At 27.9% G+C, this 19,192-nt stretch overlaps 1 protein-coding gene across 6 annotated transcripts in view; it reads left to right on the plus strand.

Moving 5' to 3' along the window:
* Positions 1-19,192, plus strand: part of Fas3 (fasciclin 3) — a 491,319-nt gene that overhangs the window by 101,626 nt on the left and 370,501 nt on the right. The window lies entirely within an intron of this gene.

A 19,192-nucleotide genomic window follows, 5' to 3' on the forward strand; every position in this document is an offset into this window, starting at 1 on the left:
GGTTAAAGTTTGCTTTCCTTTTACAGAGTGAAAAATTTAACTTCAAAAATCTCGTAAAATGCTCGATAGATTTTGATTGAACTTTACCTGTATATTGAGACATCTATTGTCTATAATTGTATAAATTTTAGCAAAAATCTATCAAGCAGAATACGAGATATTTGGGGTTAAAGTTTGCTTTCCTTTTACAGAGTGAATACTTTAACTTCAAATATCTCATAAACTGCTCGATAGATTTTGATTATATTTCACATGTATATCGAGACATCTATTGTCTATAATTGAATAAATTTTAGTAAAAATCTATCAAGCAGAATACGAGATATTTGGGGTTAAAGTTTGCTTTCGTTTTACAAAGTCTAAACTTTAACTTTGAATATCTCGTAAACTGCTCGATAGAATTTGTTTACATATTATTTGTATATGGGGACATCTATTGTCTATAATTTTATAAATTTTAGCAAAAATCTATCGAGCAGAATACGAGATATTTGGGGTTAAAGTTTGCTTTCGTTTTACAAAGTCTAAACTTTAACTTTGAATGTCTCGTAAACTGCTCGATAGATTTTGTTTACATTTTACCTGTATATGGAGACATCTATTGTCTATAGTTGAATAAATTTTAGTAAAAATCTATCAAGCAGAATACGAGCTATTTGGGGTTAAAGTTTGCTTTCGTTTTACAAAGTCTAAACTTTAACTTTGAATATCTCGTAAACTGCTCGATAGATTTTGTTTACATTTTACCTGTATATGGTGAAATCTATTGTCTATAATTGTATAAGTTTTAGTAAAAATCTATCGTGCAGAATACGAGATGTTTAGGGTTAAAGTTTGCTTTCGTTTTACAAAGTCTAAACTTTAACTTGGAATATCTCGTAAAATGCTCGATAGATTTTGATTGAACTTTACCTGTATATGGAGACATCTATTGTCTATAATTGTATAAATTTTAGTAAAAATCTATCATGCAGAATACGAGATATTTAGCGTTAAAGTTTGCTTTCCTTTTACAGAGTGAAAAATTTAACTTCAAAAATCTCGTAAAATGCTCGATAGATTTTGATTGAACTTTACCTGTATATGGAGACATCTATTGTCTATAATTGTATAAATTTTAGTAAAAATCTATCAAGCAGAATACGAGATATTTAGGGTTAAAGTTTGCTTTCCTTTTACAAAGTCTAAACTTTAACTTTGAATATCTCGTAAACTGCTCGATAGATTTTGTTTACATTATACCTGTATATGGAGACATTTATTGTCTATAATTGTCTAAATTTTAGTAAAAATCTATCGAGCAGAATACGAAATATTTAGGGTTAAAGTTTGCTTTCCTTTTACAGAGTGAATACTTTAACTTCAAATATCTCATAGACTGCTCGATAGATTTTGATTATATTTCACCGGTATATGGAAACATCTATTGTCTATAATTGAATAAATTTTAGTAAAAATCTATCGAGCACAATACGAGATATGTGGGGTGAAAGTTTGCTTTCTTTTTACAAAGTCTAAACTTTAACTTTGAATATCTCGTAAACTGCTCGATAGATTTTGTTTACATTTTACCTGTATATGGAGACATCTATTGTCTATAGTTGAATAAATTTTAGTAAAAATCTATCAAGCAGAATACGAGCTATTTGGGGTTAAAGTTTGCTTTCGTTTTACAAAGTCTAAACTTTAACTTTGAATATCTCGTAAACTGCTCGATAGATTTTGTTTACATTTTACCTGTATATGGTGAAATCTATTGTCTATAATTGTATAAGTTTTAGTAAAAATCTATCGTGCAGAATACGAGATGTTTAGGGTTAAAGTTTGCTTTCGTTTTACAAAGTCTAAACTTTAACTTGGAATATCTCGTAAAATGCTCGATAGATTTTGATTGAACTTTACCTGTATATGGAGACATCTATTGTCTATAATTGTATAAATTTTAGTAAAAATCTATCATGCAGAATACGAGATATTTAGCGTTAAAGTTTGCTTTCCTTTTACAGAGTGAAAAATTTAACTTCAAAAATCTCGTAAAATGCTCGATAGATTTTGATTGAACTTTACCTGTATATGGAGACATCTATTGTCTATAATTGTATAAATTTTAGTAAAAATCTATCAAGCAGAATACGAGATATTTAGGGTTAAAGTTTGCTTTCCTTTTACAAAGTCTAAACTTTAACTTTGAATATCTCGTAAACTGCTCGATAGATTTTGTTTACATTATACCTGTATATGGAGACATTTATTGTCTATAATTGTCTAAATTTTAGTAAAAATCTATCGAGCAGAATACGAAATATTTAGGGTTAAAGTTTGCTTTCCTTTTACAGAGTGAATACTTTAACTTCAAATATCTCATAGACTGCTCGATAGATTTTGATTATATTTCACCGGTATATGGAAACATCTATTGTCTATAATTGAATAAATTTTAGTAAAAATCTATCGAGCACAATACGAGATATGTGGGGTGAAAGTTTGCTTTCTTTTTACAAAGTCTAAACTTTAACTTTGAATATCTCGTAAACTGCTCGATAGAATTTGTTTACATTTTACCTGTATATGGGGACATCTATTGTCTATAATTGTATAAATTTTAGCAAAAATCTATCGAGCAGAATACGAGATATTTAGGGTTAAAGTTTGCTTTCCTTTTACAGAGTGAATACTTTAACTTCAAATATCTCATAAACTGCTCGATAGATTTTGATTATATTTCACCTGTATATGGAGGCATCTATTGTCTATAATTGAATAAATTTTAGTAAAAATCTATCAAGCAGAATACGAGATATTTGGGGTTAAAGTTTGCTTTCGTTTTACAAAGTCTAAACTTTAACTTTGAATATCTCGTAAACTGCTCGATAGAATTTGTTTACATTTTACCTGTATATGGGGACATCTATTGTCTATAATTGTATAAATTTTAGCAAAAATCTATCGAGCAGAATACGAGATATTTAGGGTTAAAGTTTGCTTTCCTTTTCCAGAGTGAATACTTTAACTTCAAATATCTCATAGACTGCTCGATAGATTTTGATTATATTTCACCTGTATATGGAGACATCTATTGTCTATAATTGAATAAATTTTAGTAAAAATCTATCAAGCAGAATACGAGATATTTGGGGTTAAAGTTTGCTTTCGTTTTACAAAGTCTAAACTTTAACTTAGAATATCTCGTAAACTGCTCTAAAGATTTTGTTATATTTTACCTGTATATGGAGACATCTATTGTCTATAATTGTATAAATTTTAGTAAAAATCTATCAAGCAGAATACGAGATATTTAGGGTTAAAGTTTGCTTTCCTTTTACAGAGTGAAAAATTTAACTTCAAAAATTTCGTAAAATGCTCGATAGATTTTGATTGAACTTTACTTGTAAATGGAGACATCTATTGTCTATAATTGTATAAATTTTAGTAAAAATCTATCGAGCAGAATACGAGATATTTAGGGTTAAAGTTTGCTTTCCTTTTACAGAGTGAATACTTTAACTTCAAATATCTCATAAACTGCTCGATAGATTTTGATTATATTTCACCTGTATATGGAGACATCTATTGTCTATAATTGAATAAATTTTAGTAAAAATCTATCAAGCAGAATACGAGATATTTGGGGTTAAAGTTTGCTTTCGTTTTACAAAGTCTAAACTTTAACTTTGAATATCTCGTAAACTGCTCGATAGATTTTGTTTACATTTTACCTGTATATGGTGAAATCTATTGTCTATAATTGTATAAGTTTTAGTAAAAATCTATCGAGCAGAATACGAGATGTTTAGGGTTAAAGTTTGCTTTCCTTTTACAGAGTGAAAAATTTAACTTCAAAAATCTCGTAAAATGCTCGATAGATTTTGATTGAACTTTACCTGTATATTGAGACATCTATTGTCTATAATTGTATAAATTTTAGTAAAAATCTATCAAGCAGAATACGAGATATTTGGGGATAATGTTAGCTTTCGTTTTACAAAGTCTAAACTTTAACTTTGAATATCTCATAGACTGCTCGATAGATTTTGATTATATTTCACCTGTATATGGAGATATCTATTGTCTATAATTGAATAAATTTTAGTAAAAATCTTTCAAGCAGAATACGAGATATTTGGGGTTAAAGTTTGCTTTCGTTTTACAAAGTCTAAACTTTAACTTTGAATATCTCGTAAACTGCTCGATAGATTTTGTTTACATTTTACCTGTATATGGAGACATCTATTGTCTATAATTGTATAAATTTTAGTAAAAATCTATCGAGCAGAATACGAGATATTTAGGGTTAAAGTTTGCTTTCCTTTTACAGAGTGAAAAATTTAACATCAAAAATCTCGTAAAATGCTCGATAGATTTTGATTGAACTTTACCTGTATATGGAGACATCTATTGTCTATAATTGTATAAATTTTAGTAAAAATCTATCATGCAGAATACGAGATATTTAGCGTTAAAGTTTGCTTTCCTTTTACAGAGTGAAAAATTTAACTTCAAAAATCTCGTAAAATGCTCGATAGATTTTGATTGAACTTTACCTGTATATGGAGACATCTATTGTCTATAATTGTATAAATTTTAGCAAAAATCTATCGAGCAGAATACGAGATATTTAGGGTTAAAGTTTGCTTTCCTTTTGCAGAGTGAAAAATTTAACTTCAAAAATCTCGTAAAATTCTCGATAGATTTTGATTGAACTTTACCTGTATATGGAGACATCTATTGTCTATAATTGTATAAATTTTAGTAAAAATCTATCAAGCAGAATACGAGATATTTGGGGATAAATTTAGCTTTCGTTTTACAAAGTCTAAAATTTAACTTTGAATATCTCGTAAACTGCTCGATAGATTTTGTTTACATTTTACCTGTATATGGAGACACCTATTGTCTATAATTGTCTAAATTTTAGTAAAAATCTATCGAGCAGAATACGAAATATTTAGGGTTAAAGTTTGCTTTCCTTTTACAGAGTGAATACTTTAACTTCAAATATCTCATAAACTGCCCGATAGATTTTGATTATATTTCACCTGTATATGGAGACATCTATTGTCTATAATTGAATAAATTTTAGTAAAAATCTATCAAGCAGAATACGAGATATTTGGGGTTAAAGTTTACTTTCGTTTTACAAAGTCTAAACTTTAACTTTGAATATCTCGTAAACTGCTCGATAGAATTTGTTTACATTTTACCTGTATATGGGGACATCTATTGTCTATAATTGTATAAATTTTAGCAAAAATCTATCGAGCAGAATACGAGATATTTAGGGTTAAAGTTTGCTTTCCTTTTACAGAGTGAATACTTTAACTTCAAATATCTCATAGACTGCTCGATAGATTTTGATTATATTTCACCTGTATATGGAGACATCTATTGTCTATAATTGAATAAATTTTAGTAAAAATCTATCAGGCAGAATACGAGATATTTGGGGTTAAAGTTTGCTTTCGTTTTACAAAGTCTAAACTTTAACTTTGAATATCTCGTAAACTGCTCGATAGAATTTGTTTACATTTTACCTGTATATGGGGACATCTATTGTCTATAATTGTATAAATTTTAGCAAAAATCTATCGAGCAGAATACGAGATATTTAGGGTTAAAGTTTGCTTTCCTTTTACAGAGTGAATACTTTAACTTCAAATATCTCATAGACTGCTCGATAGATTTTGATTATATTTCACCTGTATATGGAGACATCTATTGTCTATAATTGAATAAATTTTAGTAAAAATCTATCAAGCAGAATACGAGATATTTGGGGTTAAAGTTTGCTTTCGTTTTACAAAGTCTAAACTTTAACTTTGAATATCTCGTAAACTGCTCGATAGATTTTGTTTTCATTTTACCTGTATATGGAGACATCTATTGTCTATAATTGTATAAATTTTAGTAAAAATCTACCAAGCAGAATACGAGATATTTAGGGTTAAAGTTTGCTTTCCTTTTACAAAGTCTAAACTTTAACTTTGAATATCTCGTAAACTGCTCGATAGATTTTGTTTACATTTTACCTGTAAATGGAGACATCTATTGTCTATAATTGACTAAATTTTAGTAAAAATCTATCGAGCAGAATACGAAATATTTAGGGTTAAAGTTTGCTTTCCTTTTACAGAGTGAAAAATTTAACTTCAAATATCTCATAGACTGCTCGATAGATTTTGATTATATTTCACCTGTATATGGAGACATCTATTGTCTATAATTGAATAAATTTTAGAAAAATCTATCGAGCAGAATACGAGATATTTGGGGTGAAAGTTTGCTTTCGTTTTACAAAGTCTAAACTTTAACTTTGAATATCTCGTAAACTGCTCGATAGAATTTGTTTACATTTTACCTGTATATGGGGACATCTATTGTCTATAATTGTATAAATTTTAGCAAAAATCTATCGAGCAGAATACGAGATATTTGGGGTTAAAGTTTGCTTTCGTTTTACAAAGTCTAAACTTTAACTTTGAATATCTCGTAAACTGCTCGATAGATTTTGTTTACATTTTACCTGTATATGGAGACATCTATTGTCTATAATTGTATAAATTTTAGTAAAAATCTATCAAGCAGAATACGAGATATTTAGGGTTAAAGTTTGCTTTCCTTTTACAGAGTGAATACTTTAACTTCAAATATCTCATAAACTGCTCGATAGATTTTGATTATATTTCACCTGTATATGGTGAAATCTATTGTCTATAATTGTATAAGTTTTAGTAAAAATCTATCGAGCAGAATACGAGATGTTTAGGGTTAAAGTTTGCTTTCCTTTTACAGAGTGAAAAATTTAACTTCAAAAATCTCGTAAAATGCTCGATAGATTTTGATTGAACTTTACCTGTATATTGAGACATCTATTGTCTATAATTGTATAAATTTTAGTAAAAATCTATCAAGCAGAATACGAGATATTTGGGGATAATGTTAGCTTTCGTTTTACAAAGTCTAAACTTTAACTTTGAATATCTCATAGACTGCTCGATAGATTTTGATTATATTTCACCTGTATATGGAGATATCTATTGTCTATAATTGAATAAATTTTAGTAAAAATCTTTCAAGCAGAATACGAGATATTTGGGGTTAAAGTTGGCTTTCGTTTTACAAAGTCTAAACTTTAACTTTAAATATCTCGTAAACTGCTCGATAGATTTTGTTTACATTTTACCTGTATATGGTGACATCTATTGTCAATAATTGTATAAATTTTAGTAAAAATCTATCAAGCAGAATACGAGATATTTAGGGTTAAAGTTTGCTTTCCTTTTACAGAGTGAAAAATTTAACTTCAAAAATCTCGTAAAATGCTCGATAGATTTTGATTGAACTTTACCTGTATATTGAGACATCTATTTTCTATAATTGTATAAATTTTAGTAAAAATCTATCAAGCAGAATACGAGATATTTGGGGATAATGTTAGCTTTCGTTTTACAAAGTCTAAACTTTAACTTTGAATATCTCATAGACTGCTCGATAGATTTTGATTATATTTCACCTGTATATGGAGATATCTATTGTCTATAATTGAATAAATTTTAGTAAAAATCTTTCAAGCAGAATACGAGATATTTGGGGTTAAAGTTTGCTTTCGTTTTACAAAGTCTAAACTTTAACTTTGAATATCTCGTAAACTGCTTGATAGATTTTGTTTACATTTTACCTGTATGTGGAGACATCTATTGTCTATAATTGTATAAATTTTAGTAAAAATCTATCGTGCAGAATACGAGATATTTAGGGTTAAAGTTTGCTTTCCTTTTACAGAGTGAAAAATTTAACTTCAAATATCTCATAGACTGCTCGATAGATTTTGATTATATTTCACCTGTATATGGAGACATCTATTGTCTATAATTGAATAAATTTTAGTAAAAATCTATCAGGCAGAATACGAGATATTTGGGGTTAAAGTTTGCTTTCGTTTTACAAAGTCTAAACTTTAACTTTGAATATCTCGTAAACTGCTCGATAGAATTTGTTTACATTTTACCTGTATATGGGGACATCTATTGTCTATAATTGTATAAATTTTAGCAAAAATCTATCGAGCAGAATACGAGATATTTAGGGTTAAAGTTTGCTTTCCTTTTCCAGAGTGAATACTTTAACTTCAAATATCTCATAGACTGCTCGATAGATTTTGATTATATTTCACCTGTATATGGAGACATCTATTGTCTATAATTGAATAAATTTTAGTAAAAATCTATCGAGCAGAATACGAGATGTTTAGGGTTAAAGTTTGCTTTCCTTTTACAGAGTGAAAAATTTAACTTCAAAAATCTCGTAAAATGCTCGATAGATTTTGATTGAACTTTACCTGTATATTGAGACATCTATTGTCTATAATTGTATAAATTTTAGTAAAAATCTATCAAGCAGAATACGAGATATTTGGGGATAATGTTAGCTTTCGTTTTACAAAGTCTAAACTTTAACTTTGAATATCTCATAGACTGCTCGATAGATTTTGATTATATTTCACCTGTATATGGAGATATCTATTGTCTATAATTGAATAAATTTTAGTAAAAATCTTTCAAGCAGAATACGAGATATTTGGGGTTAAAGTTGGCTTTCGTTTTACAAAGTCTAAACTTTAACTTTAAATATCTCGTAAACTGCTCGATAGATTTTGTTTACATTTTACCTGTATATGGTGACATCTATTGTCAATAATTGTATAAATTTTAGTAAAAATCTATCAAGCAGAATACGAGATATTTAGGGTTAAAGTTTGCTTTCCTTTTACAGAGTGAAAAATTTAACTTCAAAAATCTCGTAAAATGCTCGATAGATTTTGATTGAACTTTACCTGTATATTGAGACATCTATTTTCTATAATTGTATAAATTTTAGTAAAAATCTATCAAGCAGAATACGAGATATTTGGGGATAATGTTAGCTTTCGTTTTACAAAGTCTAAACTTTAACTTTGAATATCTCATAGACTGCTCGATAGATTTTGATTATATTTCACCTGTATATGGAGATATCTATTGTCTATAATTGAATAAATTTTAGTAAAAATCTTTCAAGCAGAATACGAGATATTTGGGGTTAAAGTTTGCTTTCGTTTTACAAAGTCTAAACTTTAACTTTGAATATCTCGTAAACTGCTTGATAGATTTTGTTTACATTTTACCTGTATGTGGAGACATCTATTGTCTATAATTGTATAAATTTTAGTAAAAATCTATCGTGCAGAATACGAGATATTTAGGGTTAAAGTTTGCTTTCCTTTTACAGAGTGAAAAATTTAACTTCAAATATCTCATAGACTGCTCGATAGATTTTGATTATATTTCACCTGTATATGGAGACATCTATTGTCTATAATTGAATAAATTTTAGTAAAAATCTATCAGGCAGAATACGAGATATTTGGGGTTAAAGTTTGCTTTCGTTTTACAAAGTCTAAACTTTAACTTTGAATATCTCGTAAACTGCTCGATAGAATTTGTTTACATTTTACCTGTATATGGGGACATCTATTGTCTATAATTGTATAAATTTTAGCAAAAATCTATCGAGCAGAATACGAGATATTTAGGGTTAAAGTTTGCTTTCCTTTTCCAGAGTGAATACTTTAACTTCAAATATCTCATAGACTGCTCGATAGATTTTGATTATATTTCACCTGTATATGGAGACATCTATTGTCTATAATTGAATAAATTTTAGTAAAAATCTATCAAGCAGAATACGAGATATTTGGGGTTAAAGTTTGCTTTCGTTTTACAAAGTCTAAACTTTAACTTTGAATATCTCGTAAACTGCTCGATAGATTTTGTTTACATTTTACCTGTATATGGAGACATCTATTGTCTATAATTGTATAAATTTTAGTAAAAATCTATCAAGCAGAATACGAGATATTTAGGGTTAAAGTTTGCTTTCCTTTTACAGAGTGAAAAATTTAACTTCAAAAATTTCGTAAAATGCTCGATAGATTTTGATTGAACTTTACTTGTAAATGGAGACATCTATTGTCTATAATTGTATAAATTTTAGTAAAAATCTATCTAGCAGAATACGAGATATTTAGGGTTAAAGTTTGCTTTCCTTTTACAGAGTGAATACTTTAACTTCAAATATCTCATAAACTGCTCGATAGATTTTGATTATATTTCACCTGTATATGGAGACATCTATTGTCTATAATTGAATAAATTTTAGTAAAAATCTATCAAGCAGAATACGAGATATTTGGGGTTAAAGTTTGCTTTCGTTTTACAAAGTCTAAACTTTAACTTTGAATATCTCGTAAACTGCTCGATAGATTTTGTTTACACTTTACCTGTATATGGTGAAATCTATTGTCTATAATTGTATAAGTTTTAGTAAAAATCTATCGAGCAGAATACGAGATGTTTAGGGTTAAAGTTCGCTTTCCTTTTACAGAGTGAAAAATTTAACTTCAAAAATCTCGTAAAATGCTCGATAGATTTTGATTGAACTTTACCTGTATATTGAGACATCTATTGTCTATAATTGTATAAATTTTAGTAAAAATCTATCAAGCAGAATACGAGATATTTGGGGATAATGTTAGCTTTCGTTTTACAAAGTCTAAACTTTAACTTTGAATATCTCATAGACTGCTCGATAGATTTTGATTATATTTCACCTGTATATGGAGATATCTATTGTCTATAATTGAATAAATTTTAGTAAAAATCTTTCAAGCAGAATAGGAGATATTTGGGGTTAAAGTTGGCTTTCGTTTTACAAAGTCTAAACTTTAACTTTAAATATCTCGTAAACTGCTCGATAGATTTTGTTTACATTTTACCTGTATATGGAGACATCTATTGTCAATAATTGTATAAATTTTAGTAAAAATCTATCAAGCAGAATACGAGATATTTAGGGTTAAAATTTGCTTTCCTTTTACAGAGTGAAAAATTTAACTTCAAAAATTTCGTAAAATGCTCGATAGATTTTGATTGAACTTTACTTGTAAATGGAGACATCTATTGTCTATAATTGTATAAATTTTAGTAAAAATCTATCGAGCAGAATACGAGATATTTAGGGTTAAAGTTTGCTTTCCTTTTACAGAGTGAATACTTTAACTTCAAATATCTCATAAACTGCTCGATAGCTTTTGATTATATTTCACCTGTATATGGAGACATCTATTGTCTATAATTGAATAAATTTTAGTAAAAATCTATCAAGCAGAATACGAGATATTTGGGGTTAAAGTTTGCTTTCGTTTTACAAAGTCTAAACTTTAACTTTAAATATCTCGTAAACTGCTCGATAGATTTTGTTTACATTTTACCTGTATATGGTGAAATCTATTGTCTATAATTGTATAAGTTTTAGTAAAAATCTATCGAACAGAATACGAGATATTTAGGGTTAAAGTTTGCTTTCCTTTTACAGAGTGAAAAATTTAACTTGAAAAATCTCGTAAAATGCTCGATAGATTTTGATTGAACTTTACCTGTATATTGAGACATCTATTTTCTATAATTGTATAAATTTTAGTAAAAATCTATCAAGCAGAATACGAGATATTTGGGGATAATGTTAGCTTTCGTTTTACAAAGTCTAAACTTTAACTTTGAATATCTCATAGACTGCTCGATAGATTTTGATTATATTTCACCTGTATATGGAGATATCTATTGTCTATAATTGAATAAATTTTAGTAAAAATCTTTCAAGCAGAATACGAGATATTTGGGGTTAAAGTTTGCTTTCGTTTTACAAAGTCTAAACTTTAACTTTGAATATCTCGTAAACTGCTTGATAGATTTTGTTTACATTTTACCTGTATGTGGAGACATCTATTGTCTATAATTGTATAAATTTTAGTAAAAATCTATCGTGCAGAATACGAGATATTTAGGGTTAAAGTTTGCTTTCCTTTTACAGAGTGAAAAATTTAACTTCAAATATCTCATAGACTGCTCGATAGATTTTGATTATATTTCACCTGTATATGGAGACATCTATTGTCTATAATTGAATAAATTTTAGTAAAAATCTATCAGGCAGAATACGAGATATTTGGGGTTAAAGTTTGCTTTCGTTTTACAAAGTCTAAACTTTAACTTTGAATATCTCGTAAACTGCTCGATAGAATTTGTTTACATTTTACCTGTATATGGGGACATCTATTGTCTATAATTGTATAAATTTTAGCAAAAATCTATCGAGCAGAATACGAGATATTTAGGGTTAAAGTTTGCTTTCCTTTTACAGAGTGAATACTTTAACTTCAAATATCTCATAGACTGCTCGATAGATTTTGATTATATTTCACCTGTATATGGAGACATCTATTGTCTATAATTGAATAAATTTTAGTAAAAATCTATCAAGCAGAATACGAGATATTTGGGGTTAAAGTTTGCTTTCGTTTTACAAAGTCAATACTTTAACTTTGAATATCTCGTAAACTGCTCGATAGAATTTGTTTACATTTTACCTGTATATGGGGACATCTATTGTCTATAATTGTATAAATTTTAGCAAAAATCTATCGAGCAGAATACGAGATATTTAGGGTTAAAGTTTGCTTTCCTTTTCCAGAGTGAATACTTTAACTTCAAATATCTCATAGACCGCTCGATAGATTTTGATTATATTTCACCTGTATATGGAGACATCTATTGTCTATAATTGAATAAATTTTAGTAAAAATCTATCAAGCAGAATACGAGATATTTGGGGTTAAAGTTTGCTTTCGTTTTACAAAGTCTAAACTTTAACTTTGAATATCTCGTAAACTGCTCGATAGATTTTGTTTACATTTTACCTGTATATGGAGACATCTATTGTCTATAATTGTATAAATTTTAGTAAAAATCTATCAAGCAGAATACGAGATATTTAGGGTTAAAGTTTGCTTTCCTTTTACAGAGTGAAAAATTTAACTTCAAAAATTTCGTAAAATGCTCGATAGATTTTGATTGAACTTTACTTGTAAATGGAGACATCTATTGTCTATAATTGTATAAATTTAAGTAAAAATCTATCGAGCAGAATACGAGATATTTAGGGTTAAAGTTTGCTTTCCTTTTACAGAGTGAATACTTTAACTTCAAATATCTCATAAACTGCTCGATAGATTTTGATTATATTTCACCTGTATATGGAGACATCTATTGTCTATAATTGAATAAATTTTAGTAAAAATCTATCAAGCAGAATACGAGATATTTGGGGTTAAAGTTTGCTTTCGTTTTACAAAGTCTAAACTTTAACTTTGAATATCTCGTAAACTGCTCGATAGATTTTGTTTACATTTTACCTGTATATGGTGAAATCTATTGTCTATAATTGTATAAGTTTTAGTAAAAATCTATCGAGCAGAATACGAGATGTTTAGGGTTAAAGTTTGCTTTCCTTTTACAGAGTGAAAAATTTAACTTCAAAAATCTCGTAAAATGCTCGATAGATTTTGATTGAACTTTACCTGTATATTGAGACATCTATTGTCTATAATTGTATAAATTTTAGTAAAAATCTATCAAGCAGAATACGAGATATTTGGGGATAATGTTAGCTTTCGTTTTACAAAGTCTAAACTTTAACTTTGAATATCTCATATACTGCTCGATAGATTTTGATTATATTTCACCTGTATATGGAGATATCTATTGTCTATAATTGAATAAATTTTAGTAAAAATCTTTCAAGCAGAATACGAGATATTTGGGGTTAAAGTTGGCTTTCGTTTTACAAAGTCTAAACTTTAACTTTAAATATCTCGTAAACTGCTCGATAGATTTTGTTTACATTTTACCTGTATATGGAGACATCTATTGTCAATAATTGTATAAATTTTAGTAAAAATCTATCAAGCAGAATACGAGATATTTAGGGTTAAAATTTGCTTTCCTTTTACAGAGTGAAAAATTTAACTTCAAAAATTTCGTAAAATGCTCGATAGATTTTGATTGAACTTTACTTGTAAATGGAGACATCTATTGTCTATAATTGTATAAATTTTAGTAAAAATCTATCGAGCAGAATACGAGATATTTGGGGTTAAAGTTTGCTTTCCTTTTACAGAGTGAATACTTTAACTTCAAATATCTCATAAACTGCTCGATAGATTTTGATTATATTTCACCTGTATATGGAGACATCTATTGTCTATAATTGAATAAATTTTAGTAAAAATCTATCAAGCAGAATACGAGATATTTGGGGTTAAAGTTTGCTTTCGTTTTACAAAGTCTAAACTTTAACTTTAAATATCTCGTAAACTGCTCGATAGATTTTGTTTACATTTTACCTGTATATGGTGAAATCTATTGTCTATAATTGTATAAGTTTTAGTAAAAATCTATCGAACAGAATACGAGATGTTTAGGGTTAAAGTTTGCTTTCCTTTTACAGAGTGAAAAATTTAACTTCAAAAATCTCGTAAAATGCTCGATAGATTTTGATTGAACTTTACCTGTATATTGAGACATCTATTTTCTATAATTGTATAAATTTTAGTAAAAATCTATCAAGCAGAATACGAGATATGTGGGGTGAAAGTTTGCTTTCTTTTTACAAAGTCTAAACTTTAACTTTGAATATCTCGTAAACTGCTCGATAGAATTTGTTTACATTTTACCTGTATATGGGGACATCTATTGTCTATAATTGTATAAATTTTAGCAAAAATCTATCGAGCAGAATACGAAATATTTAGGGTTAAAGTTTGCTTTCCTTTTACAGAGTGAATACTTTAACTTCAAATATCTCATAGACTGCTCGATAGATTTTGATTATATTTCACCTGTATATGGAGGCATCTATTGTCTATAATTGAATAAATTTTAGTAAAAATCTATCAAGCAGAATACGAGATATTTGGGGTTAAAGTTTGCTTTCGTTTTACAAAGTCTAAACTTTAACTTTGAATATCTCGTAAACTGCTCGATAGAATTTGTTTACATTTTACCTGTATATGGGGACATCTATTGTCTATAATTGTATAAATTTTAGCAAAAATCTATCGAGCAGAAAACGAGATATTTAGGGTTAAAGTTTGCTTTCCTTTTACAGAGTGAATACTTTAACTTCAAAAATTTCGTAAAATGCTCGATAGATTTTGATTGAACTTTACTTGTAAATGGAGACATCTATTGTCTATAATTGTATAAATTTTAGTAAAAATCTATCGAGCAGAATACGAGATATTTAGGGTTAAAGTTTGCTTTCCTTTTACAGAGTGAATACTTTAACTTCAAATATCTCATAAACTGCTCGATAGATTTTGATTATATTTCACCTGTATATGGAGACATCTATTGTCTATAATTGAATAAATTTTAGTAAAAATCTATCAAGCAGAATACGAGATATTTGGGGTTAAAGTTTGCTTTCGTTTTACAAAGTCTAAACTTTAACTTTAAATATCTCGTAAACTGCTCGATAGATTTTGTTTACATTTTACCTGTATATGGTGAAATCTATTGTCTATAATTGTATAAGTTTTAGTAAAAATCTATCGAACAGAATACGAGATGTTTAGGGTTAAAGTTTGCTTTCCTTTTACAGAGTGAAAAATTTAACTTCAAAAATCTCGTAAAATGCTCGATAGATTTTGATTGAACTTTACCTGTATATTGAGACATCTATTTTCTATAATTGTATAAATTTTAGTAAAAATCTATCAAGCAGAATACGAGATATGTGGGGTGAAAGTTTGCTTTCCTTTTACAGAGTGAAAAATTTAACTTCAAAAATCTCGTAAAATGCTCGATAGATTTTGATTGAACTTTACCTGTATATTGAGACATCTATTTTCTATAATTGTATAAATTTTAGTAAAAATCTATCAAGCAGAATACGAGATATTTGGGGATAATGTTAGCTTTCGTTTTACAAAGTCTAAACTTTAACTTTGAATATCTCATAGACTGCTCGATAGATTTTGATTATATTTCACCTGTATATGGAGATATCTATTGTCTATAATTGAATAAATTTTAGTAAAAATCTTTCAAGCAGAATACGAGATATTTGGGGTTAAAGTTTGCTTTCGTTTTACAAAGTCTAAACTTTAACTTTGAATATCTCGTAAACTGCTTGATAGATTTTGTTTACATTTTACCTGTATATGGAGACATCTATTGTCTATAATTGAATAAATTTTAGTAAAAATCTATCAGGCAGAATACGAGATATTTGGGGTTAAAGTTTGCTTTCGTTTTACAAAGTCTAAACTTTAACTTTGAATATCTCGTAAACTGCTCGATAGAATTTGTTTACATTTTACCTGTATATGGGGACATCTATTGTCTATAATTGTATAAATTTTAGTAAAAATCTATCGAGCAGAATACGAGATATTTTAGGGTTAAAGTTTGCTTTTCTTTTACAGAGTGAATACTTTAACTTCAAATATCTCATAAACTGCTCGATAGATTTTGATTATATTTCACCTGTATATGGAGACATCTATTGTCTATAATTGAATAAATTTTAGTAAAAATCTATCAAGCAGAATACGAGATATTTGGGGTTAAAGTTTGCTTTCGTTTTACAAAGTCTAAACTTTAACTTTAAATATCTCGTAAACTGCTTGATAGATTTTGTTTACATTTTACCTGTATATGGTGAAATCTATTGTCTATAATTGTATAAGTTTTAGTAAAAATCTATCGAACAGAATACGAGATGTTTAGGGTTAAAGTTTGCTTTCCTTTTACAGAGTGAAAAATTTAACTTCAAAAATCTCGTAAAATGCTCGATAGATTTTGATTGAACTTTACCTGTATATTGAGACATCTATTTTCTATAATTGTATAAATTTTAGTAAAAATCTATCAAGCAGAATACGAGATATTTGGGGATAATGTTAGCTTTCGTTTTACAAAGTCTAAACTTTAACTTTGAATATCTCATAGACTGCTCGATAGATTTTGATTATATTTCACCTGTATATGGAGATATCTATTGTCTATAATTGAATAAATTTTAGTAAAAATCTTTCAAGCAGAATACGAGATATTTGGGGTTAAAGTTTGCTTTCGTTTTACAAAGTCTAAACTTTAACTTTGAATATCTCGTAAACTGCTTGATAGATTTTGTTTACATTTTACCTGTATATGGAGACATCTATTGTCTATAATTGAATAAATTTTAGTAAAAATCTATCAGGCAGAATACGAGATATTTGGGGTTAAAGTTTGCTTTCGTTTTACAAAGTCTAAACTTTAACTTTGAATATCTCGTAAACTGCTCGATAGAATTTGTTTACATTTTACCTGTATATGGGGACATCTATTGTCTATAATTGTATAAATTTTAACAAAAATCTATCGAGCAGAATACGAGATATTTAGGGTTAAAGTTTGCTTTCCTTTTACAGAGTGAATACTTTAACTTCAAATATCTCATAGACTGCTCGATAGATTTTGATTATATTTCACCTGTATATGGAGACATCTATTGTCTATAATTGAATAAATTTTAGTAAAAATCTATCAAGCAGAATACGAGATATTTGGGGTTAAAGTTTGCTTTCGTTTTACAAAGTCTAAACTTTAACTTTGAATATCTCGTAAACTGCTCAAAAGATTTTGTTTTCATTTTACCTGTATATGGAGACATCTATTGTCTATAATTGTATAAATTTTAGTAAAAATCTATCGAGCAGAATACGAGATATTTAGGGTTAAAGTTTGCTTTCCTTTTACAAAGTCTAAACTTTAACTTTGAATATCTCGTAAACTGCTCGATAGATTTTGTTTACATTTTACCTGTAAATGGAGACATCTATTGTCTATAATTGACTAAATTTTAGTAAAAATCTATCGAGCAGAATACGAAATATTTAGGGTTAAAGTTTGCTTTCCTTTTACAGAGTGAATACTTTAACTTCAAATATCTCATAGACTGCTCGATAGATTTTGATTATATTTCACCTGTATATGGAGACATCTATTGTCTATAATTGAATAAATTTTAGAAAAATCTATCGAGCAGAATACGAGATATTTGGGGTGAAAGTTTGCTTTCGTTTTACAAAGTCTAAACTTTAACTTTGAATATCTCGTAAACTGCTCGATAGAATTTGTTTACATTTTACCTGTATATGGGGACATCTATTGTCTATAATTGTATAAATTTTAGCAAAAATCTATCGAGCAGAATACGAGATATTTAGGGTTAAAGTTTGCTTTCCTTTTACAGAGTGAATACTTTAACTTCAAATATCTCATAGACTGCTCGATAGATTTTGATTATATTTCACCTGTATATGGAGACATCTATTGTCTATAATTGAATAAATTTTAGTAAAAATCTATCAAGCAGAATACGAGATATTTGGGGTTAAAGTTTGCTTTCGTTTTACAAAGTCTAAACTTTAACTTTGAATATCTCGTAAACTGCTCGATAGATTTTGTTTACATTTTACCTGTATATGGAGACATCTATTGTCTATAATTGTATAAATTTTAGTAAAAATCTATCAAGCAGAATACGAGATTTTTAGGGTTAAAGTTTGCTTTCCTTTTACAGAGTGAAAAATTTAACTTCAAAAATTTCGTAAAATGCTCGATAGATTTTGATTGAACTTTACTTGTAAATGGAGACATCTATTGTCTATAATTGTATAAATTTTAGTAAAAATCTATCGAGCAGAATACGAGATATTTAGGGTTAAAGTTTGCTTTCCTTTTACAGAGTGAATACTTTAACTTCAAATATCTCATAAACTGCTCGATAGATTTTGATTATATTTCACCTGTATATGGAGACATCTATTGTCTATAATTGAATAAATTTTAGTAAAAATCTATCAAGCAGAATACGAGATATTTGGGGTTAAAGTTTGCTTTCGTTTTACAAAGTCTAAACTTTAACTTTAAATATCTCGTAAACTGCTCGATAGATTTTGTTTACATTTTACCTGTATATGGTGAAATCTATTGTCTATAATTGTATAAGTTTTAGTAAAAATCTATCGAACAGAATACGAGATGTTTAGGGTTAAAGTTTGCTTTCCTTTTACAGAGTGAAAAATTTAACTTCAAAAATCTCGTAAAATGCTCGATAGATTTTGATTGAACTTTACCTGTATATTGAGACATCTATTTTCTATAATTGTATAAATTTTAGTAAAAATCTATCAAGCAGAATACGAGATATGTGGGGTGAAAGTTTGCTTTCTTTTTACAAAGTCTAAACTTTAACTTTGAATATCTCG

Source organism: Rhodnius prolixus, unplaced genomic scaffold (assembly GCF_049639745.1).
Source record: "Rhodnius prolixus isolate KJV_2025 unplaced genomic scaffold, Rpr scaffold_8, whole genome shotgun sequence".
Classification (NCBI taxonomy): domain Eukaryota; kingdom Metazoa; phylum Arthropoda; class Insecta; order Hemiptera; family Reduviidae; genus Rhodnius; species Rhodnius prolixus.